The following is a 12,323-nucleotide window of genomic DNA, read 5'->3' as shown; positions in this document are numbered from 1 at the left end:
CAAAACAAAACTTGATGTGGTAAGTGTAGCTGAAGGCATAGACCTCCTGGGCTTTGAGTGATCAACAAGTACAGACAACCGGTTCAGATCATGCAGAGTAGCTCCCCTTCACACGAGGAGAGGACCGGGGCCTAAAACACGCATTTAGTGATGGTGTAAATATAAACTGGTACAGTAACTCTAAAAATAGTAAAATGCTCATACCTTGTAATCCAGCAGTTTCATTTCTGTGTTTGTAACCCAGAAAACCTTGCACACATGCAGAGACTTTTCCAAGGCAGTTAAATGTACATGTTCGGGATCAAGACTTTTGGGCTCAAATTCCGCCTCTGTTGCCTTTAGTTATGTACCATGGACAATTACTTAACCTTTCTGTACCGGGATTTTCTCATCTCAGAAATAGAAATAATAAAAATACCCACCTCTTGGGGATTGTTGTGAGGATAAAGATGTGTTAAACACTTGTATAACTCTTAGGATAATGCCTAGCACATAGTAAGGACACAAATTTTAGCCCTAATCTTCAGTATGGCAGTTTTGGTTCTGTTTAAAAAAAAGACAACAGGCCCCAAATGCAGTCACTTATGCTAAGCCCCACATCACCAAACCAAGACTTAGTTATAGTTTCAGCTCTCTCAGAAACAGAATCTTAAACCAGTCCATCAGGAACACCTGATCAGCCCTAGGTAGGTAATCTGCCTGATAGGCCCCTGCCATCCCCTAAGGAAAGTAGCTATGCAATTAACCAACCTGCTTTTTTTTGCCTCATATAACTTCCAAGTCCCTGCTCCCTTCTGCCTATAAAAGTCTTTCAGTTTGTACATCTCTTCAGAGTGCCTTTTATATCTGTTAGATTGGATGCTGCTAGACTCAAACTGACTTTTGCTGCTGTGGCCTCTCCCGTTGTGGAGCACAGGCTCCGGACGCGCAGGCTCAGCGGCCATGGCTCACGGGCCCAGCCACTCCGCGGCATGTGGGATCTTCCCGGACCGGGGCACGAACCCGTGTCCCCTGCATCGGCAGGTGGACTCTCAACCACTGCGCCACCAGGGAAGCCCCTTAGTTTCTCTTTTAATGGTTTGGGTGTCAGAAGAGGGAACCGAAGGAGACCTCAAAGGGCCCTCAGGAGCACGGAGCAAACAGACTTACCTGTTGAGCCCCTTGAACTCGCTGCTTTCTCGCAGACTCCGGAGGTCGTGTGGAAGTCCTTCTCGGATTCTAGCTTCACAGCTTTGTGTTATTTTATGAGCTTTCAGACTTTGAGTATTTATTTTTCCAGACTAGGTCCAGAAACTAGCTTGAGTCCGACTGGGTCTGACTTAGAAACCAGACTGGGTCTGGGGACGGACTGGGTCTTGCTTGGAAATCGAACCAGGTGTGGGAACAGATTGGGCCCGACTTAAGCTGAACTGGGTTCAGCTGTTAGGCCTCATGTGAATAAACTTTTGTTTTTAAGCTGAATAAGCAGGTTAACCTTACCAAAGATAATCTTGAATTATAGTGGCCACAGTGGAGAATTTTTCTCTGAGGTACCACATAAATGGATAAGGTTATCTAAGTTAAAAGTTCTCCACTGTGGCCACAAAATTTCGACACTCACCATAAAGTGAGGAGGGAAAATTATTTTTCCTCCTCTTCAGTTTCTGGTGACCAGGATGAGGCCCACTGCGACGCTCTGCTCACTCCAGAGACAGCATATGGGATCCTGGGAAAACTGGTGGAGGCTGGAAAAAGGTGAGAATTCTTATCAAAGACAGCTCTCCCAGATCTCTGTCTGTGGTGCCTGGTCAAAAGAGGAAGGTAAAATTTCACATTGTCTCTTCCTTTCAAATTTGCAGGCAAAAAAAAAAAAAAATTTGTAAGAATTAGATGTTTGAATTGTGACTTGTGAATTTGCTATTGTGTACCCGTTTATTGTAGATCTCCGTGTTGTCTAATCTCCAAATATTTGGGGGTCTTCCAGCTAATTTTTTCTTATTGAATTTAATATAATTCTATTGCAATCTGAATAAAAACTCGGAATAATTTCTATTCTTTTAAATTTGTTAAGGTATGTTTTATGACCCAGAATATGGTCTATCTTGATGAGTGTTCTATGCAAGATTGAGAAAAGTGTGTATTTTGTTGTTGGGTGATGTGTTCTATAAATGTCAATCAGATCCAGTCAATAAATGATACTTTTTAGTTCAACTGCATCCTTCCTGATTTTTTAGTTGCTGGAAAGAAAAAGTGTGTGGAAATCTCCAACTATAATGTGGATTTGTCTGTATCTCCTTGCAGTTCTGTCAGTTTTGCCTGTTTTGATTCTCTGGGGCCCTTGTAACATGACAGTAAGATGAGGGAAATTGAAGTGTTCTGTAATCTTCTGATAATATCTCATTCCTTGAATGGGTGTAGGTCCTTGTGTTGTGATCTTCAAAAATTTTTCATAGCCTTTATTTTTTTTCCCATGAGATTAGACAGGCGAACTAGAGAGAGCTGGTTTGGCTAACTGCCCTTCCCCAGGTCAGATAAGATCTGATAAAGTCCTTTCCTGTGGATAGTAGGCCTTTGCTACAGAGAACACTGTGGGCATATTTCCAAATGGCTACTTTTCTCCTCCTCCTGCCAGAAACATGAGAGGATTTTTCTTAGATCTTCACCTTGAGAACAGGGTAGGGTCCCTGGAGGTAATAAACACAAAAGTATTGGGTCCCCCCCAAGACTGGGTCCTCCTGAGTTTCTCTCTCTCAAGCTAGTTCATACTTGGCCTCCACCAATTCATCAAAATGTTCCATGCAAGTTTGAGAAAAATGTGAATTGTGCTGTTGTTGGGTGATGTACCTATAAAGGTCAGTTAGATTAAGATGCATTACCACTTAAGTGTTCCCACCAGTTTATGGCTCCAGTGGCGTCTGTTCCAGATACTAAGCTGATTGTGACTGTGAATTTCTGTATTCACCTTGACTCTCCAGATTTCCCAGTGGCAGTGTGTCCTGTGACCCCAATTTTCTGATGGATCTAAGTAATTCGTTTTCACTTTGTTCAGCATTTTTCTTCTTTGAGAATAGGAGTACCAGCTTCCAAGCTCTTTATATGTCAGAGGTGAAATGCATTGCCTCTATGTATTTTTTAAAGCCGAGTCAATTACTTTGAGGTGAACTCACCTGTGACTCAGTCAGATTATTGAGGATTGTCTTCTATTTTCTCTGGGTACAATGGACTTGTGCAAATGATGGGGTAGACTTGAGGCCTTGAGTCCCTCAGTCAGAAGGACCTGGTGGAGTTGTTGTTTTTTTTTTTTTTTTTTTTCGGTACACAGGCCTCTCACTGTTGTGGCCTCTCCCATTGCGGAGCACAGGCTCCGGATGCACAGGCTCAGCAGCCATGGCTTACGGGCCCAGCCGCTCCGCAGCATGTGGGATCTTCCCGGACCGGGGCATGAACCCATGTCCTGTGCATCAGCAGGCAGACTCTCAACCACTGCGCCACCAGGGAAGCCCGAGTGGTTGGTTTTTTAAGCTGGGTGGTTAAGAAAAATTGGTGAAGATGAAAATATGGGATGATGTTTTAGGGATGAGAGCCCTCACAGGTGGGTCCAAGGAGATGCTTCACATAAGGTCTGATGAGATCTGAATAAAATTCATACATTAGTGAATGCATGATTGTTATAGCCCAGAGGCTATGATCTCCCAAGAAATATACTTTGTTGCCCTTGAGGAGATGAACAAGTGATCAAAACTACCCAGTTGCAGCTGCCTCTTCGTGTTCTAAGGACTTCCCTAGAGGAAACCTACACTTTGTGAAACAGATTAAATGGGCTTTCTAGTCTCCTGAGTAGCTCTCCTTAATGTCCTGTCCTACCCTGCTTCTCCTTGACCCTCATAATGAGAAAATGGGAAGTAAGGGACTCCCGGGCACACTAAGAAGATTTCCCTGTGAACTTTCTGGTTTGGAAAATGAACCACCTGGAAAGACACATAAAGAGGAGCTAGACTAGGTTGGGAACCTATCCTGCATCTTTCCCACACTTTCGATCAGCACCCAAAGTGTGCTGTTTATGCCTCTCCACCCCTCACAGTTCCTCCCCCAAATTCTGAGTTTATAGATATCAGAGATGGTGGCTTTTTTTTTTTTTTTTTGCGGTACGCGGGCTTCTCACTGCTGTGGCCTTCTCCCGTTGCGGAGCACAGGCTCCGGATGCACAGGCTCAGCGGCCATGGCGTACGGACCCAACCGCTCCGCGGCATGTGGGATCTTCCCAGATCGGAGAACGAACCCGTGTCCCCTGCATCGGCAGGCGGACTCTCAACCACTGCGCCACCAGGGAAGCCCTTTTTTTTTTTTTTTTTTTTTGATGGTGGCTTTTTTAAACTCACACCTGCTCACAGAAGGAGAGACTTAATAAGGGGAGGTGTCAGAAAGAAACACTCTCCCAGGACTCATGTGAGGCATCTGCAAAACAAGAACCAGATGCGTGAGTGTCAGTTATTCTCACGACAAAATATCAATAATACCATACTAGACCTCCTGAACCTCAATTGTTGATTATACTGACAGGAGGAAAGAGAAGGGAAGAAAAGCACTGCAAAGTTTTACACCATCACTCAAAAATTAGAATACCCAGGTACATATTACAGTATGTTTTATGCAATAAAAAAAAGTACAGAATAACACATTTTCTTGAGTCTAAGAGGTAACAACCAATTTAAAAACAACTTTTATGGGAAAAAAACCAAACCCTAGAGCCCCTACCCTATTAACCACACATATCTATTGTGGAATACCTCCTGGCATTAAAAATGTTAAAATGTTTAAATCTGAGCATCTTATGTTTGTGGAAACACAATATTTTATGGACTCTACTAAGTTACATCATTCTGAAATAAAACATAACAATGAGGGTCTCAACTTCCTTTGATGTAAATGGATCAGCTTAATGAAATTGAAAAATATTTATACAAATGAAATTTTGACTTATCCATTATCCTAACATTAATAATTCATTAAAAAGTTCTCTGAAAGTAAGTTACAACATTGCACATGAAAAGAGTACAGATGCTTCTAGAGATGAACTTACGAACACAGGTATTACGGCAGTAAGTATAGGAGATACCAAAAAAACACAATTAATAACATCATCTGGTAAATCAGTCTCAGGAGCAATGCACGCTGGACATACTTGAAAAATTAGTCCTTAGACAAAGACATACAAAATCTTCATGGTTCATGGGAAAAAGGGTAAGGACGTTTATAAATTGAACATGTTCGCCTAGGTTGATTTATTGTTTCATAAAGCATTTGACACATATACAACAGGAGAATGAATTCTTAAGTATTTAGATTAGTTTTTCACACACAATCAAATAAATTGGCAAAAATATAGAGACATCTGTATTGATGAAAAAGCAATGGCAGGAAGGAACACAGGGGCAGTGGAAAAGCTGTTGCCATAGTATGTGCAAAGACTCACTGTGTTTCATCGACAAGCACTGGGTTGTTAAGAAAATGTAACATCATTGGAAATAGTTGTAAATAATAAAGATAGACTGTCAATATACTCAGATACCGTATCTATGTAACAGAATTTTCAGAGTGTAGTATCATGATGACATAGGCAGTAAAATAAGACTCAATGACAAAGTCTTTACGAAGTGTCCTCCTTTGCTGTCCACCCAAGTATACAGTGAAATGGCTCCCTCCTTTAAAGCACATCGTGGGTTTGCAAGGGTGCTGTTTTTCTGCAGTAGGGTGGTAGGTGGCTAGGTTCTTGGTTCAGCTAGGAAGGAAAGCCACACAGCCTTCCTAGCAATGAGACACCTTTCCTTGGACTTTAGTCCACACAGTTTCAGCAGGGCTACCCCTCCCCTGTCTGTTTCTGGCTGGCATTGTGGCATCTGAGCACCACAGGCCTCCATGCCTGCTCAACTCTCCTGTCTCCACATGGTGAACAGAAAACTCAAGAAGGAAAAATCAAAAGAAAGGAAGTGGTTTGCTTTTGGAAAGGGGCATGTTATCAATACTTCCTCTGGCTTCTCCTGTCAGAAGCAGGCACTAGTTGGAATCAAGAACCTCTCAATCGATCTATTCATTCATGCATTTGTTTATTTCAGGCCAAAAAATTGGATACCTCTTCTGTGCAATGCACTATTTTAGGTACTGAGAGGCATCTGTGAAAGCACCCTAATCACAAGCCCAAGAACCTCTACAGCTCATGAGCCCCAACTTAATGCTTTGACTTAATTTTACCAGTAATAGGAAAAGAGTTCCAGAATTTCTTATTATATTTTCTTTAAGTCAAAATTGAGAACAATTCACTGTTATTTCTTAAGAAAAACACTGCTGGCTAAATATCTCTCAAATATGAGTAACCAAATTCAACTGAATTTTGTCAGCTAAACCTCATGTGGGACCTGACTTAAACTCATAAAACCCTTCATCAAACATACATACCTAATTCCATGAAGCACTGGTGAGTAAGGTTGATTTTTACTGACATTTTCATGGGGAGATAGGGTAGTGGTTTAAATCCCACACCATATAGCAAGGCTTTCTAAACATCCTCTTCAAAGATCAGCTCTGAATGCCTTCCATTTCCCCTTCAGATTCTATCTCCACCTTTCTCCACCCTGTTCTGTGCCATAGAAGGTGGACCTGTGTTGACTGCATCATTGGGCTTCCTTGCTCTGCGGCCAATGGGGAGTTTCAGCAAGAAGTAAGAACAGAGTAAGAGACTGAGATCCCCCAGTCTGGATGTTGTCTTTATCCCACATCCTAAGATAGAAGGTTTTACCCCTTGATAGGCAGCTGTTTTATCATGGGGCTCACAGACCCCAGGTTCTGATAACTGGTACTTCCCTTTGGATCTGGGAATAATAATGTCTTTTTTTAAAATTAATGCAGGGATTCTGCACTGTGCCTCATGGTTTTCCTACATACTGCATACATCTCAATCAATAGTCCCTTAATTAAACTCGCTTCAAATTACCCTAATTTGAATGTGCCACCTGTTTTCTGCCAGTACCACCGGCCAATCCAATATCCCCATTTCCCCCAAAGCTCTACTGTCTAAGGTACATGTCGCATGTCTGTATCTTTCTCAGCCTCTCTCATTCCTCCCTGACATACAGTGTTTCACATGCTGATCCCATTCTGCACACACACACAAAATGCTCATCTAGAAGTTTCAGTAAAATGAAATCTGGTTATTAGCTTAAAGAACAACCATTTTCTCTACCTCAAAACCTGTTCTGGGAAGATCCACTGTATTTTACTACAGTTTCCTGCTGGTTAGAAAGACTGCCATATTTCCTTGTGGCACCTAGAGTCACCCACTCATGGTCCATTCACCCACCAATCCCCCCGGTTCTTTTAGGGTGTAGAGTGTAGGACTATTTCTGAATCTCTCTTTACTCTGCTGGGTTCACCAAGGCATTTAGAAATATAAAACTGGGGCAAGTACTACACCTGCAACTCAGATACATTCAATAGCATCCATATTCAAGGAGGAGGAGGAAAGCAGAGTTTTGAGTCAGGTTCCCTTCTCCATTTCTCCTACATGAAGCCTCCTCTATGTTTCCAACTCACATCTATAAGTAGCATCAAGGGAACCCCTTCCAATTCCTGTAAATGTAGAAGACTTGTGCACTCTGCCATAAAATGTATTACACCCTCTCTCTAACTTTTTGAAATGTGAGAACCTTTCAAACTCCCAAAGTCCAGAGAAGACTTCAGTTTGATTGTGAACATGTCCTATTCATATGAGGCTCTTCTAGATAGATCAGTTTATGCTTCAAGGGCTCAACAATAGCAAATCAGGGGTGTGATCTCTGGCAGGCGCCATGGACTGGTTGTGAGGAACCAGCCAGGCCACGTTTTGGGTCAGCATCTTGCTCCACATGAGGTTCAGATGCTGAGTCATACACCCAGGGACTCCGGCTTCCCTGAGTCAGCCAAGCAGCTACTGACAAAATTGTGTTGGCTGGCAAGGTCTATCTGGGGTTTATAAGCAGTGTTTAGACACCAGTGGCCCCCTCACTAACCTGCTCCAGCTGATGAGTTTTGAAACTGTGTTGCCCACCATGTTTTTACAAGGCTTGTTGTCAGTGTCTCTCAAATTTAAATGTAAGTGCCGAGCAACTTTGTTTCCTGGTGAGAAGCTGTCACAGACTGAGCAACAGAATCAAGTCTCTCTCCCAGGCCTTGCTGAGTTATCTTTAGACATTATGGTACAAGCACAGTCCCTAATGCGGGTTCTAAAACAGGACCCTGTAAAGTTCCATTCAGTTCTCCTCTTACAAGACTTGCTATCTACATGTCCCTGAAATGTTTTAACCTTGACTCAGAGTCATCTGCCCTCCCTGGCTCTACACTCCTTGAAAACTCTTCTAGTAACTAATCGCAAGAGGCTTCTATTCTTCTATTCATTGTTCCGTAGCTAGCCTGATGGTTTTCCCCATAGCAGAGTATTTTAACAGAGCATGCCTGGTCTCAGTTGCCTTTAGATATTGGTTGATTAATGAATGATTACTAGGAAATCGCCATATCTTTTCACCAGAGAACTATTGGAATATAAGTCTTCAAGATTAAATTCAGAGACTCAGGTGCTATTTCTGCCACTTACTAGCCAAGTGATTTCTAACCAGTCTTTCCGAGCCTCGGTTTACTCTACAGAAAATTAGAGCACTGGACTAAATCACGGAAGATAAACAGTTTTCCTCCCGTGTGCCAATTTCTGTTTGAATAGTAATGGCTAACCATAGTGCTGTACTGAAAAAGATTCAATAGTCAAGTTCAGGCTCTGTGGGAAAGAAGGTTATGAGAGGTGAAGGGTCAGGACTCATACTATGTATTTGCCTCTCCTGGACTAGATGACTTCTAATTCCCCTATTCAAAGCAAAATCAAGACAGACATTAAAGATTTCTTCAGTGCCTGACCAGGAGCCACTGGTCCATCTGTAGATGGGCCTATTAGCTAATAAGCCATTTTGGATGCATTGGCCTGGAGAATATAGAAATGCCAGTCAAGGATTCCAGGTAATGCAGTGAGTGCTATCTTAGTCACTGTGTAATTCCTTCTGGGAGGTCTATATCCCTGTTAATATGGTGAAGTATAATCATATCAATTCTCCAAAGGTAAACATGTCCACATGACAACTATATTATTTGTCATGTTAGAAATGGATATGAATTTTCTCAATAAACTATTTCCCTCAATCACTCTTTAAAAATACAAATTACACTTTTATATGCTGAAATATGGGGGCTGATATCTGCAAAAGAATTCTGTATAGGTTTTAAATAAAATTAATTTCCAAAATATACAAACAGCTTATACAGCTCAATATCAAAAAAACAAACAACCAAATAAAACATGGGCAGAAGACCTAAATAGATATTTCTCCAAAGAAGACATATAGGTGACCAGCAGGCAGATGAAAAGATGCTCAACATCACTAATTATTAGAGAAATGCAAATCAAAACCACAATGAGGTATCATCACACACCACTCAGAATGGCCATCATCAAAAGGTCTATAAATAATAAATTCTGGAGAGGATGTGGAGAAAAGGGAACCCTCCTACACTGGTGGTGGGAATGTAAATTGATGCTGCCACTATGGAGAACAGTATGGAGGTTTCTTAAAAAGACTAAAAATAGAGCTACCATATGATCCTGCAATCCCACTCCTAGGCATATATCCAGAGAAAACTCTAATTCAAAAAGATACATGCACCCTCAGTGTTCATAGCAGCACTATTTACAATAGCCAAGACATGGAAGCAACCTAAATGTCCATGGACAGATGAATGGATAAAGGAGATATATATGTAGAGGAATATTACTCAGCCATAAAAAAGAATGAAATAATGCCATTTGCAGCAACATGAATGGACCTAGAGATTATCATACTAAGTGAAGTAAGTCAAAGACAAATATCATATGATGTCACTCATATATAGAATCTAAAAACAATGATACAAATGAACTTATTTAGAAAACAGAAATAAACTCACAGACATAGAAAACCAACTTATGGTTACCAAAGGGGAAAGGGGGTGAAGGAGGGGTAAATTAGGAGTTTGGGATTAATAGATACACACTACAGTACATAAAATAAGTAAACAACAAGGACCTACTGTATAGCACAGGGAACTATTTTCAATATCTTGTAATAACCATTAATGGAAAAGAATCGGAAAAAGAATATATATATATGTATGTATAACTGAATCACTAAAAAAAATACAAATTCCACTTTTATACTTTGAAATATGGGGACTGATATCCACACAAGAATTGTATGTAGGTTTTAAACACACTTGTTCTTTTATGTTTACAGTAAAATGCTAAGCCCAAAGCGACTACTTGTTAATTTTGGTCTTTTTATTTTTTCTGTTAGTAAAGCATATGTACAATATGCGAAATATTTTACCCTAGGCTTTAAAGGGGAAGGGTGTAACTAACATTTCCTTTTCAGTCTGAAAATTTACAGGAATGCACTAGCACATCTGTATGGAATTAGCAGAGCTGATTCTATAGATTCATGTGACCCACCAGTTCTAGTTTCTGTGCTTCTGAGATCAGCCTTTTTTTTTCCCCCTTTTAATAAAAATATAGCTTGTCTACATTATGGGTAACATAATTAAACTAGGATAATACAACGTTGCTTAAATATAAACTCCAAACCATCAAGTTGCTTCATATGTTTGCATTCACTTGTAAAATATGGTCTCCTGAGATATCTTTCATTGGGCTAAACACCAAAACAAGCAAATGGAAAAACTGAAAAATAAAAAGACAGCATTATGGGATTTCAAGGTTGACAAATTAAGCGTTCCTATGTAATAAAATGATTTCATCTTGGAATCTTCTTTTGCTATTTAATTTATGGACTCTATGTGATCCAAGATTACATTTCACAAAAGTGTAAATATAGTTAAGACAGAGTACACGTGCTTCATTAATCATGCTATCAGACATTCAATCCTAAACCGTAGGCATTTTTTATGTGGCTCCACTGGGAAATCACTCATGGTGTTAATATTTTTGACTCCTAAGGGCTTGTTTACTTCAATTTTTTACTTTTTTAAAAAATTAGAGTTCCAATTTATTAGAGAAGCTTATTTGTCTATATAAGCCATTGAAAAGACATACAACTTAGAAACAGTGACAGAATATAGTGCATAATGTCAGAATCCTTGAGAAAGATGCTCAATTGTTCTTTAATACCAAGCCATAGGTCCAAAATGACAGGAGAGCTCTCTTTCATCGATTAAAAAAATACAATTATATAAGCACACATATAAGAAGCAAACTACAAGCCAGTACAAACTAATTACAGTTCTGTGGAAGAGTTTTATGTCTAAGTCTTTAGAGTAGGCAAAAATATTTTCTAGAGGAATTAGTAAAGGTAGTGTAGAGTGGATACATTTTAAAATGCAGTTTGTTAGAGATGAAAGAAAAGTTATATTCTATGTAAAGTGACACATGCAGAAGTTTGGAGACAATAACATAAGTGTAAAGATCCATGTTAGTAATCAATGATGATGATAATAACTATGATTGGACAATAACATGTAAGACTAGAGAGAAATCTCACTTATTTCACAGAAGTAGAAAATCCAGGCCAAAGGTATTACCAAATATGAGATAGGGTAGTTGATATCTTGGAATACGCTCTAAGAAGTTTGGATTTTATCTTAGAAGCTGTAAAGAGGGGGGATATTGTGTCTGAGCTGGGTGTGAGGAAGATGACTTGTGCAGTCTGGTTCTATATAAAAATGTGTCTATATAAAGAGGGATTTACTATGGCATGATGGTTGCTAAGAAGGCTAAGTAGTATCTAGTTTGAGGGGAAAGTGAGTTTGAAACAAGGTCATAAAAATGGAGTGTTAAGAAACTGGAAACTCTGCAAAGCAAAATTCAGGCTGGAGAGAGAAAAAGTAGAGAAACACTAAGATGGTAACCCTAGGAAAACCCATAATGGTCTGTTGTTATGTCAATTCCAAGGTCATCTTAAAAAATCATTACATGGAAGAAGGTAAAAATATCTCAATACCACTTTTGAATGAAAAAAAAAAATCTAGTGTAACACCAAAGGTAGCCAAGTCTATGTTGTTCTTCTGAAACACTAAGAGAATTAAACTTTAAAAAGTCTTCAATAAACTTTAAAAATATCATCTTAGTGATAAAATCACTAAAAAGATACTAATATAAGTATAAGGAAAATTATAGGAAAAATTTTACTTGCTTTATATATTGAGAAAGGGATTTAAAGCGGACTTTTGAGAAGTATCTTAAGAATGAACATCCTTTAACATAGTAGCTTAAGTTACTCTTC

The sequence above is a fragment of the Mesoplodon densirostris genome, chromosome 3 (genome assembly GCF_025265405.1).
Source record: "Mesoplodon densirostris isolate mMesDen1 chromosome 3, mMesDen1 primary haplotype, whole genome shotgun sequence".
In the NCBI taxonomy this organism is placed as follows: domain Eukaryota; kingdom Metazoa; phylum Chordata; class Mammalia; order Artiodactyla; family Ziphiidae; genus Mesoplodon; species Mesoplodon densirostris.
The sequence above is the reverse complement of the archived record's forward strand: the minus strand, read 5'-3'. Positions refer to the sequence as shown.